Source organism: Nyctibius grandis, chromosome Z (genome assembly GCF_013368605.1).
Source record: "Nyctibius grandis isolate bNycGra1 chromosome Z, bNycGra1.pri, whole genome shotgun sequence".
Classification (NCBI taxonomy): Eukaryota; Metazoa; Chordata; class Aves; order Nyctibiiformes; family Nyctibiidae; genus Nyctibius; species Nyctibius grandis.
This window is the reverse complement of record NC_090695.1, coordinates 87224901-87245614: the sequence shown is the minus strand read 5'-3', so window position 1 is coordinate 87245614 and position 20714 is coordinate 87224901. Positions and strand designations below refer to the sequence as shown.

Genomic DNA, 20714 nt, shown 5'->3' with positions numbered 1-20714 from the left:
GATAAATTTCCTTTTGTGTAGCTCAGCTGTTAAAAGTTTGCCAGTGTTGTGTTACCACCCCTGATAAACACAACATGTTGCCACTTACTTGTAGGTACCTGGTTTTTGTAGGTGAAATAACTGAATATTGTATCAAAGGGTTGGTTTGGTTCTTTTGCTGGTCTGAGTGCTCTGTCCCGGAGTGCAGCTTCTCCTCCCTGATAACCTCCAGCAAAATAACCATTCTCTTTTTCAGTCCCAGTCTATTTTGTCTTTGTTTTCCTTGTCCTTTATATCTCTTCTTATTCTTTATTGCAGAGTGATGGCATAGCGTATCTCCCTTTTTTTCTGAAAGTAAGTTCCCCCCTTTCACAAAGGGAAAGGTATTCCTGTATGAATAAAAGTTATAGCTAAATTATTGCTATTTCTTCAAATTGACTGACTCTAATAATTCTTCAATCCTGGTCTTATTCTGACTTTGACCAGTAACATCTGGAGCTCGTTTCAGGTTTGGATCAGACCTGACTGTAATGACATTTAAATTGGAGTGCTCTGCTTCAATTCTGTCAGTTCGAGGTATTAAAAAAATAATGACTTTTAGATGAGAAACCTTCAAATAGTGCACATTAGTTGCAGATACTTTTTTTGTATGTATTTTTACTTCTTCAGCAAGATCTCTTAAATTGTGTCCTTTCTGCTTCTGAAATGAAAAACATCCTTATGGATTCTAATTGATTTTTTTTGTGTGTGTGTGAAGAAGGTCTGGAGCTGAGCAAGTGCCAGGAATTACATACTAGACAGTTTGTGGTGTACCTCTATGTTTGGATTTATTTCTCTCTCCTCCCACTGCCATGCATTGTCCCATGCTCACCCCCCTTCCAAGGAAAACTGTTAGCAGTTCTAGTGTCATGGAAAAGTAGTCCAGGGAAAGGAGAGGAAATGAGATGGGGATCCACTAGCGGAGAGGACTGATAGAAAAGTCTGCTTTTGCATGGTCCAGGGGTATATACTCAAAACACCAGCAGCAGTTGTGGGATAAAAGTTATACCAGAAAATGTAAATGGACTGGCTAGAGCAAAAGAAGCGTGAGTAGTGAGGGTTTCTGTCCCAGCTGTGTGTGAGCTTGTACTGGCTGATGATGACACAGGCCACAAATGAAACATTATTAGAGAGAAAAATAAAGGGTGGGGAGAAAACGTAAAGGACTTATGGTTTTCCTGAGACAAAGGAAGAATCATTCATTGTCAACAGACTAAGGAATTTGAGATACAGCTTAATTTGATGGTGATGTTTATACCAGCTTCTAGCCAGAGGCAAAGCAGGAAGGCAGTAATTAATTTTGGAAGTCCTCAAAATTTGCTTCAGATGAGTGGCGCTAGTAATGGAGCAAAAATAGAAGTAGTTGGGAAGATTTGCCAGAAAGTATTGAGATTGGGAGTGTATTTGTGGAATTAGGGTGTTTTGCAGAGCATAAGAAATCACAGAATCACACAGAATCACAGAACGTTAGGGATTGGAAGGGACCTCGAAAGATCATCTAGTCCAATCCCCCTGCCGGGGCAGGATTGCCTAGACCGTATCACACAGGAACGCGTCCAGGCGGGTTTTGAATGTCTCCAGAGAAGGAGACTCCACAACCTCTCTGGGCAGCCTGTTCCAGTGTTCAGTCACCCTTACAGTAAAGAAGTTTTTCCTCAAATTTAAGTGGAACCTCCTGTGCTCCAGCTTGCACCCATTGCCCCTTGTCCTGTCAAGGGATGTCACTGAGAAGAGCCTGGCTCCATCCTCTTGACACTTGCCCTTTACATATTTATAAACATTAATGAGGTCACCCCTCAGTCTCCTCTTCTCTAAGCTAAAGAGACCCAGCTCCCTCAGCCTCTCCTCATAAGGGAGATGTTCCACTCCCTTAATCATCTTCGTGGCTCTGCGCTGGACTCTCTCTAGCAGTTCCCTGTCCTTCTTGAACTGAGGGGCCCAGAACTGGACACAATACTCCAGATGCGGCCTCACCAGGGCAGAGTAGAGGGGGAGGAGAACCTCTCTCGACCTGCTGACCACACCCCTTCTAATACACCCCAGGATGCCATTGGCCTTCTTGGCCACAAGGGCACACTGCTGGCTCATGGTCATCCTGTTGTCCACTAGGACCCCCAGGTCCCTTTCCCCTACGCTGGTCTCCAACAGCTCTGTCCCCAACTTGTACTGGTACATGGGGTTGTTCTTGCCCAGATGCAGGACTCTACACTTGCCCTTGTTATATTTCATTAAATTTCTCCCCACCCAACTCTCCAGCCTGTCCAGGTCTCTCTGAATGGCTGCGCAGCCTTCCGTTGTGTCAGCCACTCCTCCCAGTTTGGTGTCATCAGCGAACTTGCTGACAGCGCACTCTAATCCCTCATCCAAGTCATTAATGAATATATTGAATAGAACTGGTCCCAGAACCGACCCTTGCGGGACTCCGCTAGACACAGACCTCCAACTGGACTCTGTCCCGCTGACCACTACTCTCTGGCTTCTTTCCTTCAGCCAGTTCACAATCCACCTCACTACCCGATCATCCAGACCACACTTCCCCAGTTTAGCTGCGAGGATGCTGTGGGAGACCGTGTCAAACGCTTTACTGAAATCGAGATAGACCACATCCACAGCTTTACCATCATCTATCCACCGGGTAACATCCTCATAAAAGGCTATCAAGTTGGTTGAGCAAGACTTCCCGTTGGTGAAGCCATGCTGAGTGCCTCTAATGATCCCCCTATCCTTGATGTGCCTAGAGACAGCACCAAGAACAAGTTTCTCCATCACCTTTCCAGGGATGGAGGTGAGGCTGACTGGTCTATAGTTCCCCGGGTCCTCCTTCCTGCCCTTTTTGAAGACTGGAGTGACATTCGCTTTCCTCCAGTCCTCAGGCACCTCTCCCGTTGCCCACGACTTAGCAAAGATGATGGAGAGTGGCCTAGCAATGACTTCCGCCAGCTCCCTCAGCACCCGCGGGTGCATCCCATCAGGGCCCATGGATTTATGGACGTCCAGGTTGCTTAATTGGTCCCTGACCCAGCCCTCATCTACCAAGACAGATTCCTCCTCTATCCTGACTTCTTCTGGGGCCACAGGGGTCCGGGGCTCCTCAGGACAGCCTCCAACAGTATAGACAGAGGTAAAGAAGGCATTCAGTAACTCCGCCTTCTTTTTATCCTCTGTCTCCAGGACCCCCACCTCATTCATCAGTGGGCCTACATTGCCTCTAGTGTTGGCTTTACCTGCAATGTATTTGAAGAAGCCCTTTCTGTTGTCCTTGACCTCTCTTGCAAGGTTTAATTCCAAGGAGGCCTTAGCTTTCCTAGTTGCCTCCCTACATCCTCTGACAACAGACTTATACTCCTCCCAAGTGGCCAGCCCCTCCTTCCACGATCTGTACACCTTCTTCTTCCACTTGAGTTTCCCCAGCAGTTCCCTGTTCAACCATGCAGGTCTCCTGGTACCTTTCCTTGACTTCCTACCTGTTGGGATGCTCTGATCTTGAGCTCGGAAGAAGCAGTCCTTGAACGCTAACCAACTATCTTGGGCCCCTTTACCTTCTAGTACCCTGTCCCATGGGATTTCCCCTAGCAATTGCTTGAAAAGGCCAAAGTTGGCCCTCCTGAAGTTCAGGGTTGTGATTCTGCTAGCTATTCTGTTCCTGCCACATGAGATCCTGAACTCTACCATCTCATGGTCGCTACAACCAAGGCTGCCCTCAACCTTCACCTCTTCAACCAGACCCTCCTTGTTAGTGAGGATCAGATCCAGCAGCGCTCCTCTCCTAGTTGGCTCATCCACCATTTGCATCAGAAAGTTATCATCAACGCACTGGAGGAACCTCCTGGACTGGGGATGGCTGGCTGAGTAGGCCTCCCAGCAAATATCAGGGTAGTTGAAATCCCCCACAACAACCAGGCCCTGTAATTGCGAGACTGCTCTCAGCTGCCTGTAGAAGGCCTCATCACCGTCCTCATCCTGATCCGGTGGCCTGTAATAGACACCCACAACAGTATCACCCCTGCCAGCCTGCCCCTTAATTCGCACCCACAAACTCTCAACTCGCTCCTGATCTGCCTCTGGACAGAACTCAATACATTCTAGCAGCTCACTCACATAAAGAGCAACTCCACCACCTCTCCTTAGCGGCCTGTCTTTCCTGAACAGGACATAGCCATCCATGACCACATTCCAGTCATGCGAGGCGTCCCACCAAGTCTCTGTAATTGCCACTAGATCACAGCCCCCCGACCGAACACGGATTTCTAACTCCTCCTGCTTATTCCCCATGCTGCGTGCATTGGTGTACAGGCATTTGAGGGAGCGAGCTGGGCACACCGATTTCATCCCAGATTCACCCCCTGATTTCACCCCAGGGGGATGGGGGGCCTCCTGGTCTACCTCAACACTAGAGCATTGCCCCAGTGGTGCAAGCCCAGCTACCACCCCATCCCCCTTCGAATCTAGTTTAAAGCTCTCCGAATGAGCCCTGCTAATTCCTGTCCCAGAACCCTTTTGCCCCTACGACATAAACCTTTCCCATGTATCACTGTCACGCCTGTTGTCTTATAAAACCAGCCATTATCAAAGAACCCAAAGCCCTGCCTGTAGCACCAGTCTCATAGCCAGGCGTTAATAGAGAGAATCCTACTATTCCATCCCACGTCATCACCTGAAAATGGAAGGAGGGAGGAGAAAACAACTTGTGCCCCAGACTCTTTCACCAACCGTCCTAGGGCCTTGTAGTCTTTCTTCATCCCCCTCAGACTACGGGATGCAGCTTCTTCCCCACCTGTCTGGAAGATCAGCAGGGGGTAGTAGTCTGTGGCCTTCACCAGGTTGGGGAGTTGCCTGGTGATATCCCTGATTCGGGCTCCAGGCAGGCTGCAGACCTCCCTGTGATGGGGGTCAGCTCTGCATATTGGGCCCTCAGATCCCTTTAGAAAGAAGTCTCCAACCACTAAAACTCTTCTCTTCTTCCTTGTGGAGGAGGTAGCTATACGCCTGTCAGGTTTTTCTGACTGTGGTGGGACCTCTGATATAGGTTGCCTCTCCACCACATCCCCGTTGGACCTGCTGTATTCCACTAGGGCTTCATATCTATTGCTCAGAGGCACCTGTGGAGGCAAGGTAGGCAAGGAGGGCACTCGCCTTTTGCCACGGCCATAGACTTGTCTCCACTCACTCTTCTCCTCTAGGTTATCGTTTTCCACCTGAGAGGGGCAGAGTACAGGGGTCCCTTGATCCTGGGAGCTCTCCGGCAGGTGCTCCCATTTTTGTTGCAGGGAGGGCAGAGCCTGGCTCCACCAGTCTATCTCCATTTCAGCCTCCCGAATGCTCCTAAGCCTTTCTACTTCGGCTTGAAGCCTTTCAACCTGGCTTTGCAGCTGTGCCGCTCGGCCAAGCAGATCATCTACTTGCTCACAGCGCACACAGCCCCCTGACACCACAGAGACAGTGTAGCATTCCCTGCAGCCCGCAATCTGCACCATCGCCTCCTTCCGTGGGAGCTCTGTCTGGGTTCCCACATCCATTTTGGTCTTCTTCCACCGGGTAGATACCATTGTTCTTTCACTGAACTGGGAAATACCTGTTGGTGGCACCCCTGGTTCACAGCTCCTTGGCCCTTCCTCGCCTTATGCACTGGGAGGGAGTCAGTGCCCTCCCCAACGAGTTGCAAACAACTGCAGCCTCTCCTGCCCTGGGACACACTCAGTCACTGCTGACTCACCCAGGCACTGCTGAGTCTCTCCCCTCTGGGCAGCCTGCCCTCCAGGGGGCTCTTTATCAACGGTAACAGGGGGTGGAGCATTTAAATCGCCCGCGGTGCCTCCGGCTACGCCCCCTCCTCTCCTGATTCGTTGCCGGGAACCTCTGGGTCCGGGGTCAGAGGGAAGCAGCTCGCGGCTGATGCTCGCGGGGGGCTCAGGGGGGGCCCAGAGTTCGAAAAACCGCCCGGTTAAGCCCGATGTCGCCCTCGCCCCCGCACTAACCTCAAGTCGCTGCCGCTGCTTTTCGCTGCTGCCGCCGCTGTCCAAAGAAAGATGTAATTCACTGGGTGACGCGCAGTAGTGAGCTGTTCTAAACCCCATTTTCAAGTCTGTTTCGTTGCCTTTATCCTCTAAGAATAGTTGACCAGAAAGCTATTGAAATACTGTCTGAGGATTTGGCTCGTGAAACAAAAAATAAAATGTGACATGTAATAAATAAGGAAGTAAATACACAACAAACATGAGCAGTGAAGTACAGCTTCCTCTTCAGAATGTATTTTTGCTCAAAAATGTGCTAGTTATAACTGTTGCCACATGTGAGGTAACTGGCTTTCCAAAGAAAAAGAAGAATTTTGACCAACTTGTTTTGTCTCCCTTTTCAGGGAAAAACTAATTTGGGTGGATATTTGAGGTGGTGGCACAGGGCATTAATGAGAGCGCTGGAATATGCAGGAGCACCAGCATACAAAATAAACTCCATCCGAAGCATCATCCTTCCACCCTTTATCCACTTGGTCGCACTGCAAGATGAAATCTAAATTACATGGGTACAAGGTCTCATTTCTTGAATGTGTCTCTCAAATTTCTGTTTCTAAAATAGTTGTTTGCATGATTTGCATAAACCACGTAGTTTTGAAGTTTGCAGCTGCAAATGTTACTGTATGATGTACGTGGTTCAAGAAGCCTTGTCTGTGATAAAGAATTGTTTTAAAAATTATTGGTGCTTTACAGGTGTTCCAATGTTTATGAGTAGGTATTTTTTTAAATTCTTGTTTGTATTCCAAGTAGCTTAATTTTGGAGACCTGAATTTAGCTTTTCTCAGCTAGTGCAGGTATGGACGAGTACAGTAGTTTCTTTGCCTCACTGCTTTCAGTGCATTTGTGTTAGGTTTTGAAGGAGAAAGCTAGCCTCAAAAGGTGTGTACAGCTGTGCCTTTTTTTGTATGTATATTGTTTTCTCTAGAATACAAAGTATAACTTCTGATTGTGTTTGCTTAACTAATATGAGGACTTGGCTACGTGGTCCCATGGCAGTCTTTTTGGCACCAGAACAACTGGTTAGCTATTTAACACTTGAATAGTTAAACAGGAAGAGCGTTTTTTTTGTCACTTCTTTAAAGTTTTCTTTTGTTTTCATTTAAAAAAAAAAAAAGTGACTTAAAATTGCTGACAAAAAAGTGATAAAATTGTCAGTGGAGTGCTTAACTGAGGATTAGAAAATTCCTGTTCTGCATTCTTTTAAGAATTCCTTGGTAAATAACGGAAACTAACACCCGAGAGGCCGTGCTTTCTATATAAAACAGTGTTTCAGCTGTGTTATTTGTTTGAAGACAGTTGTTCTTCATGTAGACAGTATTAAATAATTAACACAGTTTAGTGCTAATTTTGGTGTCTGCTAACATTTGGATGTTTTCAGCACAGTAACTTATATCTTCAAAGCAGTGAAGAGAAGCTGATTTTCAGAACATTTTACAACAATCAGCCCTTTCTCAGGGCCTAAATAATTATTTCCTGCCTTAACACTTGAGAGTAGAAAGGTTGCTGTGAGAATGGAAAGGGAAAATAGAGGCTAAATCTTACTTAAAAGTGAACGCTGAGGACAGCCTAAGCTGCTTTGGGACCTAATGGTTCTGTTGTCAAGACTGAGGAAGACTCTTGGTTCAGTCCTTTGTTCAGGCTTTTAAAATTATTTTAATGATTGCTGGTGTTTGTGCTATGAAGTAGGAGAACGCAGAGCAGCCACCTGGCAGATAATTCAGTAAATCAAGGCTGGCCAGAAATGTAATGGCAGTGGTTTCTTGGGAGTGTCCAGACTCCAAAAATCTTCATGGAGACTCTGTTCAAAAGGGGGAGTTCTGATGTAGGGAAGGGGATTTCCGTGCCAATCGGGAGCAGGAGGGGGTAAACACCCCGCAGCCCCTGCTCCTCAGGGCACCAGCCCTGAGCCTCTTGCCTCTTCAAAGCCAGGGACGTCACCAAGTCCCTGGCCCAGCTAGGCACTCCTCCCGCGTACAGTCCTTCGCTGCTTGTCCTCTTTGGCTCAGTGAAGTTCTTGCAGAACATGGAACAATGCTAACAGATGAGGTTGGAAAATTGAGCTTATTAAGTAACAACCTCAAAAACTCCTGGGAACCGTGTCTTTCAGGAATTTGGGAAACGGGGGAGAATAGAAAACTCTGAAATCTGTGTTTTAGAGAACAAAAAAAGCAATTTCTTGTCCAGCTCATTGTAAAGCATCCCATTTGAAAAGGGAATGTTTTTTGTTTTGCTTATTCTACAGTTGTTAATTTTAGATGAGTGCATAATTACTTCTTGTTAATTACAGTGAAAACAAATGACAAAATTAACCCAAAGTGTAGATTGTTTTGGTTTTGGGAATTTTTTTTGTAGTAGGAATCTTTTGGAACCATAGCTTACCATTATGCTTGAAATGTATGTGTGAATAAACATAGCGAAAACTGAATTTCAGTAGAAAACAATGATTTTGCTAGTGGTGCTCCTTATATTGCTGGGAGGAAACAGTAAACGTCCCTCTGTTACCAGGAGGTGCACGTGTGCGTGTGTATCAGTTCGCATAAAGGACTTAACAAAAAACCCCTCCAAACCTTGAGTGGTTTAATTGTTGTTGTCGTTTTCCCCACGGTTAATGTAGACTTGTAGAAGCGACCCTGACACGAGGTTAGGGTTTATCAGTGCTGGGCAGACCCACGCTGACTGGTTCAGCTCTGCGCTGTACTCCTGCGCCGCTCACCTGCGGTGCGGTCCCTCCTGCGGCACACCCGAGGGGAGGGAGCTCTCGGAAGCACCCACGCTGCGCTGGGTGGGGAGCCCGGGGCCGATCCTGCTCCCTGCCCCACGCCGCGTGGATGCTTCTCGGCAGCTGGGGTTGTTTTGCTTGAAGTGTAAGAGAAGCATGACTTGGGTATGCTCTTATTTTGAATGCAAACTGCTAAACACTTCTGCAATAGGCAGTTGTTTTCTACAGTAAAGTTTATAGACAGTGCAAAACTGTGTTCCGAGTCAGGAATCTTGTTTGTTTTTTTTTTTTTCAACTTTAGGCTGGTAACAGAAAGCTTCTTATGGAAACACTGCATATTTGCACAAGATTAGTCACCCTGGATTGAGCAAAAATTGTTTAACCTGGTGTCTTGAGGTCTGTCAGTAGCAGATGCTTGTGTAAAATGTTCAGGCCGGGAGGTATGGCGAGTTCCCTTCCCCGCCGCGCTCGCCCCGAGGGTGTCTGAGCCTGGCCACGCTGCCTCCCTGCCTTTTCACGGCTCCTGATGGAATCGTCTTCCATTCATTGCCTTGCCTTCGGAACTGAATGGGGAATAATGTATGCTTTGTGTAAGTTCACTGTGCTTCTGCATCTTGAGCACCGAGTGCAGCCTGGTTAACAGCCTTGCTTTCCTCTTTCATCTTAGAAAGGTATAGGAGAAGTAAAGAAGTTACAATGAGGAAAATAAAGATCATAAAAGGTATCAAATGGCAGCTGTAGCAGTAATGTCTAAGTAGACTAGGAAGCATAGGTCTGGCCCTAGTCCTGTGGGTAACTGAGGAAAGATGTGCTGAAGGTCTGGAAAGCGCAAGTGGCCGGAGAAGGTGAAACAGCAGCAATGTGAGACCTGGAAAACATGGAATGTAACACCAGAGGGCAGGCTGAAAACGAAGGAGTTATTTTGTATAACATAGTTAAACTGTGGCACTGCCTGCTGGGCTGTTGTAAATACTAGTAACATCTGCTGGTTTGAAAAGTGGGGGCACATGCTCTTAGGGCATTCTGAAATGCAGCGCTGCTATCCACAGATCAGGTGGGGGCCTGGGAGGGTGCCCTGCGGCAGCGTCCCTCCCTGTCCCTGTCCCCTCAGCCTGCCCTGGCGTCCTTTGGCCGGTGTTGAACCCTGCACACTGTGCTTTGTGGCCTCCTGTTCTGCGCCGGTGCCACCGCCTTTGGGCCAGGGAGGGCTGGAAGGTGTCTTGGCCTCCACAGCAGCTTCTGACAGAATGGTTCATAGTTTTTCAGAAGTTTCATGTGCGGCATGAAGAAAGAACTTCATTTGTTTTCTTTAAATTCGCATTCTGGTAAATTCATGTAAAGCCCCTTGTATTGTAAGTAGTAGAAAATAAGTGTTCTCTGGTGCTTTTTCTTTGTTTCTCCTGCCATGTTATTCAGGATATTTGTATGGCATATCATGTACCCCCTTTAGTCACCTTTTCTCTGGAGTGAGTGTCTAGTCTCTTATCTCTGTCCTCATTCTTAACCTGTTAATGTGTTATACGAAGAAGTCAAACCAGCTCACACGGCAGGCTTTATTTACAGTTCTGCCTTATAAACACTATCTTTCTGTTTCCATATTATAATTCAGATTGTTGTAGTATTCTGTGCACTGTGCTAATTAGAGCCTGTAGTAGTTGTTCTTTATAGAAGCACCGCTTCAAGAACAGTGTAGTCAGATGCTGTGCTTAGGAAGTCCCAAGATCTGCCAGTCGTGCATCCCAGCTGAGCAGTGTACCCATCACGTGGCATGGCAGAGGTCACCACTGTGTCTGCGTACCCAAGGATGTGTTTGCATTTTTCTAGATTTGCCATAGGACTACCAGATCATGCTGCTTTGCTATAATAGCCACCTTTAAAACAGATTTGGTAGTTGCGTAGTTAGCCTAAAAGGAGTAATTTCTTATGAGCATATTTGATTTAGACTCCTTTACTATTCAGCAAGGAAGCCTGGGTTTAAGCTTGTTTGTATTGTCAAATGAGAAGGAAATATCATTAACTCTGCTTGCTTTCTTTTTCACAGTTGTATAACAATTTTTAAAGTTTTTCTCCTGAATCTGATTTGTTTGCCTTTTCCTCTTCCTACAAAAGCCTAGTCTCAGAACTACTAGCTACCTGTAACCGCTAAGTCAGATTCCTGTGAGCCTACTTCATATATCTAACCATTTCCCTGCACAGCAGAAAGCATAAGGAAGAAGAGGTAAAACAAGATCGACACTAGCAAATCCAGTGATAAAGGAAGACCTTTAAAAGCATTACTGAAAATAACAGGAAGAAATGCTGAAGGTGTTAGATCCTAGGTATTAGGTCTCTGATGTGCACATTGCACAGTTTCTCTAGCTTGGGGTGATCTGTGCTGTTTAGAGCTAAATTAAGGTATAAAGCTAAAAGGTTTTTTCCTCCTACTGTCTGTAAAATTAGTTGCAGTGCAAAATCCGTATTATTATTCATTGTTGTTCTCTGGTAGGAAATTATTTTTGCATTTAAAGTCTGAGATGGACAGATCAACCGTGTTCCAACAGTTTAAAAAAATCATGTCAGTATTAGGAAAAAAAAAGAAGATTTAATATATTCATGCTACCTTTCCATGCTACTGCTAGTGTAAGTAAAGCTCAGGGTACTTCAAGACTGAGTTCAGGAGTAAGCAGTGCAATTAGCATTTGCTGTAAGTATGAATCCATTCTTAAACAGAATTTCAGAATCTGAAATAATGGCGAATAATATTTTGACTTTGTAACAAAGTAACTACACAGAATCAGTCTACCTTCAGAGCTGCTTTGGGCAGGTGGTATATGTAATCATACTAACCCATTTTTCAGAAAGAGTAAGGCAACATTTTATATTACGGTAAAATGTGCAAAACCTTTTTGCTGCTTAAGTATATAGCAAGCATTCAGTCATAGTATTTACTTTAATAGATAAACCCCAAAGCTTTCTGAAACTGTGGACTGTACTCATCCAAAAGGATACAGAGGTAAGTTCTGAAAATATACGTAGCTGACTGACTACTAAAAATTACGCTGGTCCAGGTGGTGAAGGTGTATGCTTTTCTGTAGTTTCACAAGAAGAGAGGTGCTAAAGGGAGCATAATCACCAATCCCATAACGTGCTTATATTATTATCCAAATAAACTCACTTTAATTGCTATTTAATTGTTTTTTTTAAAACACCAAGAAGGTGATCACAGCGCTATGGCATGCTGAGTGTAGTGTCATGTATAAACATAAATGCTCTGTGATGCCTTGACTGCCCTGGCTTCGGTTGAGAGCGTATCCTTTTCTTCCCTGCGTCAGTTCATTTCTCTTTGAGTAGTTTTTTAGCCTTTCTAGTGATGATTGCCGAAGAGCTTAGTGTTTGTTGTTGCAAGAGATAAGTCCATTACTCAGTAAAGCAGTAAAACATAAAGAGGGGTGTGATACTGGAAAAACACATTGTTTAGGGTGTGTTCAGTAGGTTGGGACCGAGTGCTTGTCTTCAGCAAAGATGTAATCATACTACCATCTCTGGAATGTGCAGAGACAAGACGTGACGAGTTAGAGTAGTTGCTTCTATAGCTTTGCTGCTCTAGATACAGCAAAGAGAAGGTAATGCAAGTCCAGTAGCTGTTGCCATAATAGGTCATGACACTTCTGATGTTTCAGCCTTTTCCTTATCGTGGAAGAAAATAACTTGTCTTGTCAACTGTTCTAGTTACTGGTTTTTGAGTGTTACATGGGAGCCAAAAGCAGTCTTCCTTCCTTTATTCCTGATCTGATAGTTTTCTAGAAGTGTAACCTACGCTAACAAAGCTCATCAGACTAAGAAAAAGATCTATGAAAGATTTTTTCAGCAGACCTCCTCTTGCCCTGATGGCTACCAATGGGTTGTGGCACCACAGGAGTAAAGCCAGGTTAGTGAGACAGGCAGGTTGGTATCTTCCTGATAAATATCACTGTAGTGAAGAAAAATTCATGCTGGTTCTGCTGTCTACCCTGAGCTGTCAAATACCTGGAGCTTAAAAAGTGTATGAAAAATGTCTTAAAATGAGAAGGCTGTCTATACAGACTCCTTCAGCAAGAGTATAAAGTTGTAAATATGTTGGATAATTACAGGTGTGTTGTTAGTGTCCAAACTGAACTCTGGTTCATGCAGTCTTTCATTTAACATTGAATTATTCATAAAGCAATGAGTTAAACTGCTGAAAGCAGACAGTAATTTAGTCACTGTTTGTTTTAGTAAATTTTTCGGGGTGACTTCTTAAATGGCAGCTTTTGCTCCACTGAGTAACTGCATTGATAATACCCTAAATGCTTTATACATGTCTATAAGAAGTTAATCACATTTTTAAGACCTAAAATTTTGTTTTATAAAGTGCCATCAGACATGCTGCTCTCTTCAAAGATAAGCAGATAAATGAGTTGCTGCAGCAAATGACCTGGTTTGTAGAGCAGGTTCTGTGTAGGCTATTTGTTCTCAGCTATTTTTCTATCTACAACTTTCTCTGTAGGATGAAGTTTCAGATACTATTTATCTTACAGACTGGTATATTTTATACATGTTGTTTAGTGTTCAGGAGCTTCTTAGAGTAATAACTTCTTTGTTTTATCCAAGAACAGTCAAGTAACCTATTAATATTATTTTTTTTATTCATTAGATACATTGGCACAATTTAAAACCAGTCTTGCCGTCCTATGTTTTGTCAAAATGTTCTCTTTGGATAGGCAGACATAATTACAGGAACACAAGGCAATAGCAATATAATGATTGATCAGTGTAATAAGTGGTGGCTGCAGCATTACTGTCTGTCTAGTCATTGCTAAATATTTTGTAGGCATGGCAGAGATGATGAGTCTGCTTCCAGGAAGTTGTCCCATCCCAATAATGTTTTCTTCTTCATTTACTGTCTTGTGTAGCATCGTCTCCTTCTGTGGGGGATTTGCAATTCACAGTCAATAATGCAATAATTATTTGGTTCAGATGACAATTAGAGGACAAGAGACTTCCGTATAATACTGCTTCTATTTTTTTTCAAGATCTAGCATTGGCTTCTTGCTCTTTAGTAAATAAATGTTCTTTCTTTCTTTCTTTCTTTCTTTCTTTCTTTCTTTCTTTCTTTCTTTCTTTCTTTCTTTTCTTTCATTGCTAAGGCAAATTTTGAAAGCATTGAAGACCTTTAAACCTTGTCTTCATAGATACAAGTCATCTTGCTTCCTGTGCCTGTAACACCTTTCTTCCTTAATTTGTAAGTTTGCCTCTTGCCTCCTGATACTTCTCTAGAAGCCTTTTCCCCTTAAGACTTAGTCATTGTCCTTCATAGCTTTCTTGTTCAGATGTTTACATTTCTCGATATACCTTTTGACACTGGATCAAGTAATGAAAAAGTAATGAACCATGAAGGAAGAAAAATAATAAATGAAACAAAAGCAAATTACCTTCCATTTTGCTAATGTGAGAATTAACTTTTAGCTGTAAAAGCAAATTAACATTATTTTTACAAGTCATCGAAACGTCTGTGGCAGCAGTTATCTACACCTTGACATTAGTCTGTAGGATCTTGGGGACTTACGTACTTCCCTTTCCTCTCCTCCGATTCTACTGGCCAAATTAATCTCCATCTCTGTTATTGTTTCATCCTTTAAAAGTGTTTCAGGTGGATTGTTTTATTTTTTGTATGCCTTTTGGAAGGCAGCCACACTACAGAAACTGGTTGATACCCCCTTGGATTTCATTACAGAAACCTAGGACTGTCTTGAAAAAATGAACCTGTGTAGAACACTTTTCATTTAATTCCTTTTCTCCTGAGTCCCTTTGTGCAGTAAGTGGTGTTTGTATTCTAATGCAGGTATGCATTGGAGGCCATTTAATTTCTCTTACTTTTGAAAGGCTGAGTTCTTCCAGAGCAAGTGAGGGGAAATTTTTGCTTTGAACACTTCTAGTTGTTTCAAGATTGACTGTTGTAAGTTAATTTCATTCAGATCATAGAGTTGGGAACTTGTTTGGCTCATTTCGGTGTGTGTGGTTGTTCTGGGTTTTTTTTTTAAACCCTGCCTCCTGAGAGTAATGCCTATTAATCTGGCTTTCATAGCAATGATTTCCAGACTTTTGGAGGAGCAAGCCGCTGGAGCCCACAGGTTTTCTTGCGAGCTGTTAATATAGTCACATAAAAAACAGTTCTATTGGTTCAGTAGACTACCTGCAGACAGCTTGCAGGCATGGTTTGGGGAGTCTGTGCTACAGAGAGTTGTGAAGTAACTTGTTCGCGTTGTTTTTTCCAGTTAAAAGCAGGTATTTATTCTTCATTTTCTTCACACTATTCTAAGTTTCCTGTTTGCTTTCAAGAAGTAATATTCTTGCTTTAAGGTTTTCTGAATGAGTCTCGTCAGTGTCCTCTTTGTACCACCACAGTTCGGTAGCTACTTCAGAAAGCACTGCATTCATTGCTTGCTTTAGGAACTTTTTAATTATGTATTTCAATATGCTGTCCAATAGTTACAATAGCAAAGGTCAATTTGGCGATGAGGTGATATTTAATGTAGCACTTGAAATCACTGAAAGTTTTTTCATTATAATTAACTCTTTTTAAAATATTATATTATGTTCCCCAATTGCAGAGGAGTCAGGCGGTGAGCACTGAGGACCAGCAGCTCAGCGGGGCTGTCCCAGGGGGTCGTTACAGGTTTCTCTGCTTTCAAGTTGTCCAGTGAGTTCTGACACTGAGGTGCAAAGCTGGACCTGGACTGTGGGTTCAGCATGCAGTTGATATCCTTTGATGTTGATGTAATTTCATTGCTATGAAACTGACTTTGCTCATTTTTCAGTGAGATTTACGTAGCCTGACTTTATCTCCTACCACCTTGTGCTTTTGCTCAGTAAGTCCCTTTTCTCAATGTTTACTGCAACTTCACTCATCCATTGGAATTCACACCCTACAGCCCCTCAGTATAGCATATCTGTACATACAGTTTGATTTATATTTAAAAAACAAACAAACAAAAAAGTATTAAAAGACCTTTTAAAAACTTTTATGAAGGCTTTGATTCTGGAATGTCCATGTAGGCCAGCAGCAGTCGAGGTCTTGTGCTTTCAGCTTTCCCCCCCTAAAGGCAGAACCCTGGATATGAAGTTTGGGGTTTCAAAGTCTTCAAGCTGCTGCCAGCACTGAATGACTGTCTGAGTGTTAACGGTTGGACTTGATGATCTTAAAGGTCCTTTCCAACCAAAGTGTTTCTATGATTTCTCTTCGGCCTGCTAACCCTGCTGTTAGTGCATCTCCCTCGTTGTTTCTGGGATAGCCGTGGAAGTTCTGCATGGTGGGCTATGCAAACCACCTGCAGTGACAAGTAAAAGTACTCACTACTAGTGATTTCCATCGTGAGGCGGTTGTGCATGATAAATTGTAAGCAAATTTTTAGTGTCGCTGTTACGCCTTCATTGTGGTCTCTAACCTCAAAAGGAAACAGAAATGTTTCATAACCTGCTAGGGAGGCTGCTTCAGTTTCTCCTCTGTGGCTGCCAGATCCGAAAGCTAATGACAAACATTATAGATAATCTTTCAAAATTTGAATATTTGGTGCGATGAGTCATTACTGAAACCTATGAAATTAGTAGCTCACTGTCATCATTGTTAAAGTAGTAGCAGTATTCTGCCGTAGTTTAATTGCTGCGATAGTGGAGTTATTCTGTAGCTTTTGTCCATGTGTGACTGCAAGCACGTGTTTACTGCTGAGCAACGTATCCTGCGTCTTGGAGAGAGATGAAATTCTGCAGTACTCCTGTCTTGTAACAGGACTTATGCTGTGCGAAAAGCCACATCATCTTGATGAATTCTTTTCTGCTTTCTCATTAATAGGAAAAAATACAGTAAATTTTGAGATTCCTCCCCTGTAGATTTGAATTATTGTGAACAGTAGAACAATAGAGCAAATAACTCTTTCAGTGACATTGAGTTCATCTTATTAAACCAGCTGAATCCATCCGAACAGCTTTTTTTGAGTACAGTCTTTTTAAATCATTGGTGCTATTTTTGTTCTGATTACTTAACAGTGTGAGTATTTGAGTATGATAATGTTGAGGTCATAGTCCATAGCAAGGAGATTTTGGGTTTTTTTAGTACTTCCTGTAAGGTCTGGCATCCCATGGCAGGACTGTGGTTTCAGAGAATGTAATAATTTTTTTTTTTTTTCCTTAGCATCAATTGCAATAACCATTTTGCTTTCAGGCTTTCATCTCAACACTTCAGTGACAGACTTAGTTAATGAGAAGTGTGAACCTGCAGAGTCATTTATATGTGATCCAGTAATTTGTCTGTATAAGGTGACTGACACATCTTACTAACTTCCCAAACTATATTGTCATGCTCCAGTTTCTTTCCAGTTGCATATGTCAAGTTTTAGACTTGATTTCATTTCAGCATTCATGATCTTTCAGTAAATAAGTGAAAGCTCTTGTTTTGCTCAAACTCACTGATATCTGAAAAGCCTCTTCTTGGAAAGTGTCTTAACGTCCGAACTGCAGAGACCCCCTTTAAACACTTCAAGCTGTATTGTTAGTTTGTAATGTAGTGACACAGGTAGATAGAAAACTGTATATAACCTTAAATGTTAAATGTTTCAGAAGAGATGGTCATGGCTGTTCTTCATGTTGCCTTGCATTCCTTTTTGTAATGAAAGAATAGCTACGAAGTTGTATGTGTTGCATTTTGGAGAGGTAGAAAACAAGCAGTCTGACAGTGTCCAAAATTCTGGTATTGAAAGCTGTATTTATTTAATATTTTGCAGTACTGTATTTCAAGAGTTAAAAACATTCCTTACTCATAAGGTCACTTCATGCTTTGTTGTAATATTTAAGTGCCTTATGTTAACTTTTGGTTGATTAATAGACTGCATCTTTATGATTAAAACTGGGTATTCCAGTCTAGGAACCGACAGATGACATGACTGGGGTGATGTTGACATGCTGTGGTTTAAGCTGCATTGAAGACAGCAGTGTATTGAGTAGTATGTTTGGTAGGAAGGTTTTCCTGGCCAGTGTGGACAGGTATTTTTTCTTTTTCTTAATCCTATATTGTATAATTGAATAAGTCTTTGGCATCGTTCTGCTTGAGGTGAAGGAAAACATCTTTCTTAATTAAATTTTGGTATGATTTGACAATTCTTTCCTATGAGCTCTTAAGGACAACAGAGGAAAAAATAAATTACCGGTTTGCAATGCTATAGTTGAAAATAAATGTTGTCATACTGCTTGCTAGTAAATTTGTTGGAACAAAGACTAGTGTTTTGTTTGTGCAAAGTGTTTACTGTAATAGGTGGATTTTATTAGAAGTTAAAAATTTCCTTTATTCACAGAAACCAAAAACATTCACTAGTATTATCTGCGTTCCATATCTGAAAGCTGTGTTACAAAATGTGTGTCAATATATGTCACAAAAAGCAGCAGTGGCATACATCATGATTCAGTTTATCTTATCACTGAATAGTATCTCTCAGAAGCTGCCTCTGTTTATCTTTTAAGCTGATTGCTTTTGCTGTGATCTCTCTGCGTTTTCTCCCTCCACTCTGCTAACCATTCATGCTTTTGAGGAATGTAGAGCAGTACCTCATAGAAAACTCTTTATTTTCTTAGTTAAGGACAAGTCTTTCCCATAAAATATGGTTTCAACATTTAAATCCTCTGCTAAAAGAATATTTTGGATGAGCTTTTAGTGAAGAACTGACTATTCCTCAGGTGTTTGCTTCAGTTTGTTTCTAGATACTAAGTTGCCTTGATGATAACTTAAAGATAATTAAAAAATCCTAGTATTAATTTAGTGTAAGCAACTGTTGCATTGCTGTAGGCATGCTGTGTGCTTCCAGATAGGAGAGAAGTGGCCCAGAGGACAGCTTCCTTGTTAGACTCTTACCATGCTGTTGTTAAAAGATTAAAGAGAGAGAGAAAAAAAAAAAAGGCAAGCTGTGAAAATGAACTTAGTGATCTTTCCTTCTTACTCTTCTTTTTGCCCCTTTTCCTGTTCCTGAGTTGCAGGAGTTTAAACTTGTGTCCCCCCCTTAATTTTGTTGTAATTAAGTTATGTTTATTTTAATTGGCTGTTGTACCGCGCTGCAGCGTTGACACTGCTGGTAGCCGCTACTGGGGGCTTCTGCGGCTGAACTGCTCAGGAGCCAATCTTCTGCAAACCTTTTTCTAATAAACCCAAAACTTTAAAACATACTTAATTTTGCCTTTGTACTAGTAATGAGAAATGAGAAAGGTGTGCGCTTTACCGTGGGTGCAGCGTGCTGCATGTTTCAGCACACACGTTTCACTGGTGCCTCAGTGAGATTCGTTGCATCCTAGTCAGCTTCCGAAAGCCGTGTTTGAGCCTTAAGTTTATGATCTTTTGTAGCTCTAATCTAGAAGTAAGTCTGTAACCTGATCTCTTTCTGTTCATGCTCATTCAGGGCAGAGGTTATTAGTTCTGTGGATTTACTAGAATAGTAGGTAATCAGAATAGGAATGCCGGTTGTGGAAGTTACCTTTTCTTGTGTACTGTGAGTTGGAATGAGGCTGCAAAAGCATGTTGCACACACCTCAGCATGGCTGTGAGGAGAGGGAGGACTGCAAAGCAACCGGTGAACGATCCTATTCACTTCTCACATGGCTCACCGTGGCTTTGGCCTGAGTTCCCTGGCTGTTAAGACTCCCACGACTATCCCGCAGTGACTGCCGTAGCTCAGTCTACTTCTCGGCACGGGTGTTTGTCCATTTTGTACAGATTCAGGTGCGTTCAGAGAGGAGATGGGTGTCTAGGCTCGTTGGTCCCGCTCATATCAGTCATTGTTGCAAACCGTCAGCATCCCTCCCCGCCGCCCCCTTCCCCGCCTGCAGCGGGGAGCGCGGACACGGGCGGGGAGCGCGGGCGGCCCGGCCGCGGCGGGAGGCGGCGCTGTCCAGGGTGCTGACGGGGCCGGCGCTGGGCGCGCCGTGCCTGGGCCCGCCGTGCTCCCCCGGGAGCCGTTCCCGTCCTGCGGGACAGGTGATCGCCATCCCTAGCTACCCACGCCGTCAATAGCCTGTGTAACTGTTCTCATGTACAGGAATCAGTGACTTCTGGGGTTTTGTGGTGTAGTAGAATAGACAAGTTAATAGCAGGACTGGTACAGTAAAGAGAAACTTATCAGAGACTTCAAAGAGTGTCTCTTAAGTAGTGCTTGTCCTTGAGATGGTTGGAAGAGGTTATAGGTTTTACAGTTTGATGATAAAACCCAGTTTATTCAAGAGTATATCTGCTCCCTGTAATCGTGCTGACATGATCCATCAGTTTTTGATGCGTGAGCAACGGAAGGAGCCGTTGTTCAGTTGTTGGATAAATTAGGAAGTTCATATCTCTTGTTTTAGTGGTGTTTACGTATGTTTATATATGCAACAGTTACTGTAGCAAAACATAATAGCAGTAATGCCTAGTAACTGGAAAACATTACCTCTGAAATGTTCCTGAGATGAGAAAGGATTTCCTTTCCAATTTTTCCTGAGTAAGATTTAGAAACTTACCATTACATTTGATTAAATATTTAGGTTTTTTTTAAAGCCGTAACACTGAAGAAGTCTTAAAATAAATTGTTAATTTAGAAAGACTGCTATTAGAAACTTTTATCTGTGTAAAAATGTGGAACACCAGAGAAAATAATTTAAAAGTTTGTTTTTCTTTAATGAGACTTGGTTATGGATGCTGACTGTAAGGCCATTTGGAAACTTGAGAATCAATATATGTTCTTTGTATTTGTATTCTGCATTAATGCAGACTTCTTGCTTAATCCATAACTGTTCATCTGTTTGAGGAGTTTTACAGTGAGACACATACCAGTACAATTGTCGTGCTATAACTTCAGTTGATACTGTTTTACAGGAAAGAAGTGTGCCTTTTGTCTTGAAAAAGTTGTCTCTCATGTGAGCACTACCTGTGACAGGAATGTTAATATAACTGATTAATTTTT

General features: G+C 42.9%; 1 protein-coding gene across 1 annotated transcript in view; it reads left to right on the top strand.

The window, feature by feature from the left end:
* The window catches only part of USP7 (ubiquitin specific peptidase 7), an 83620-nt gene that overhangs the window by 15337 nt on the left and 47569 nt on the right, over positions 1 to 20714 (top strand). The gene's annotated exons all lie outside the window — the stretch shown is intronic.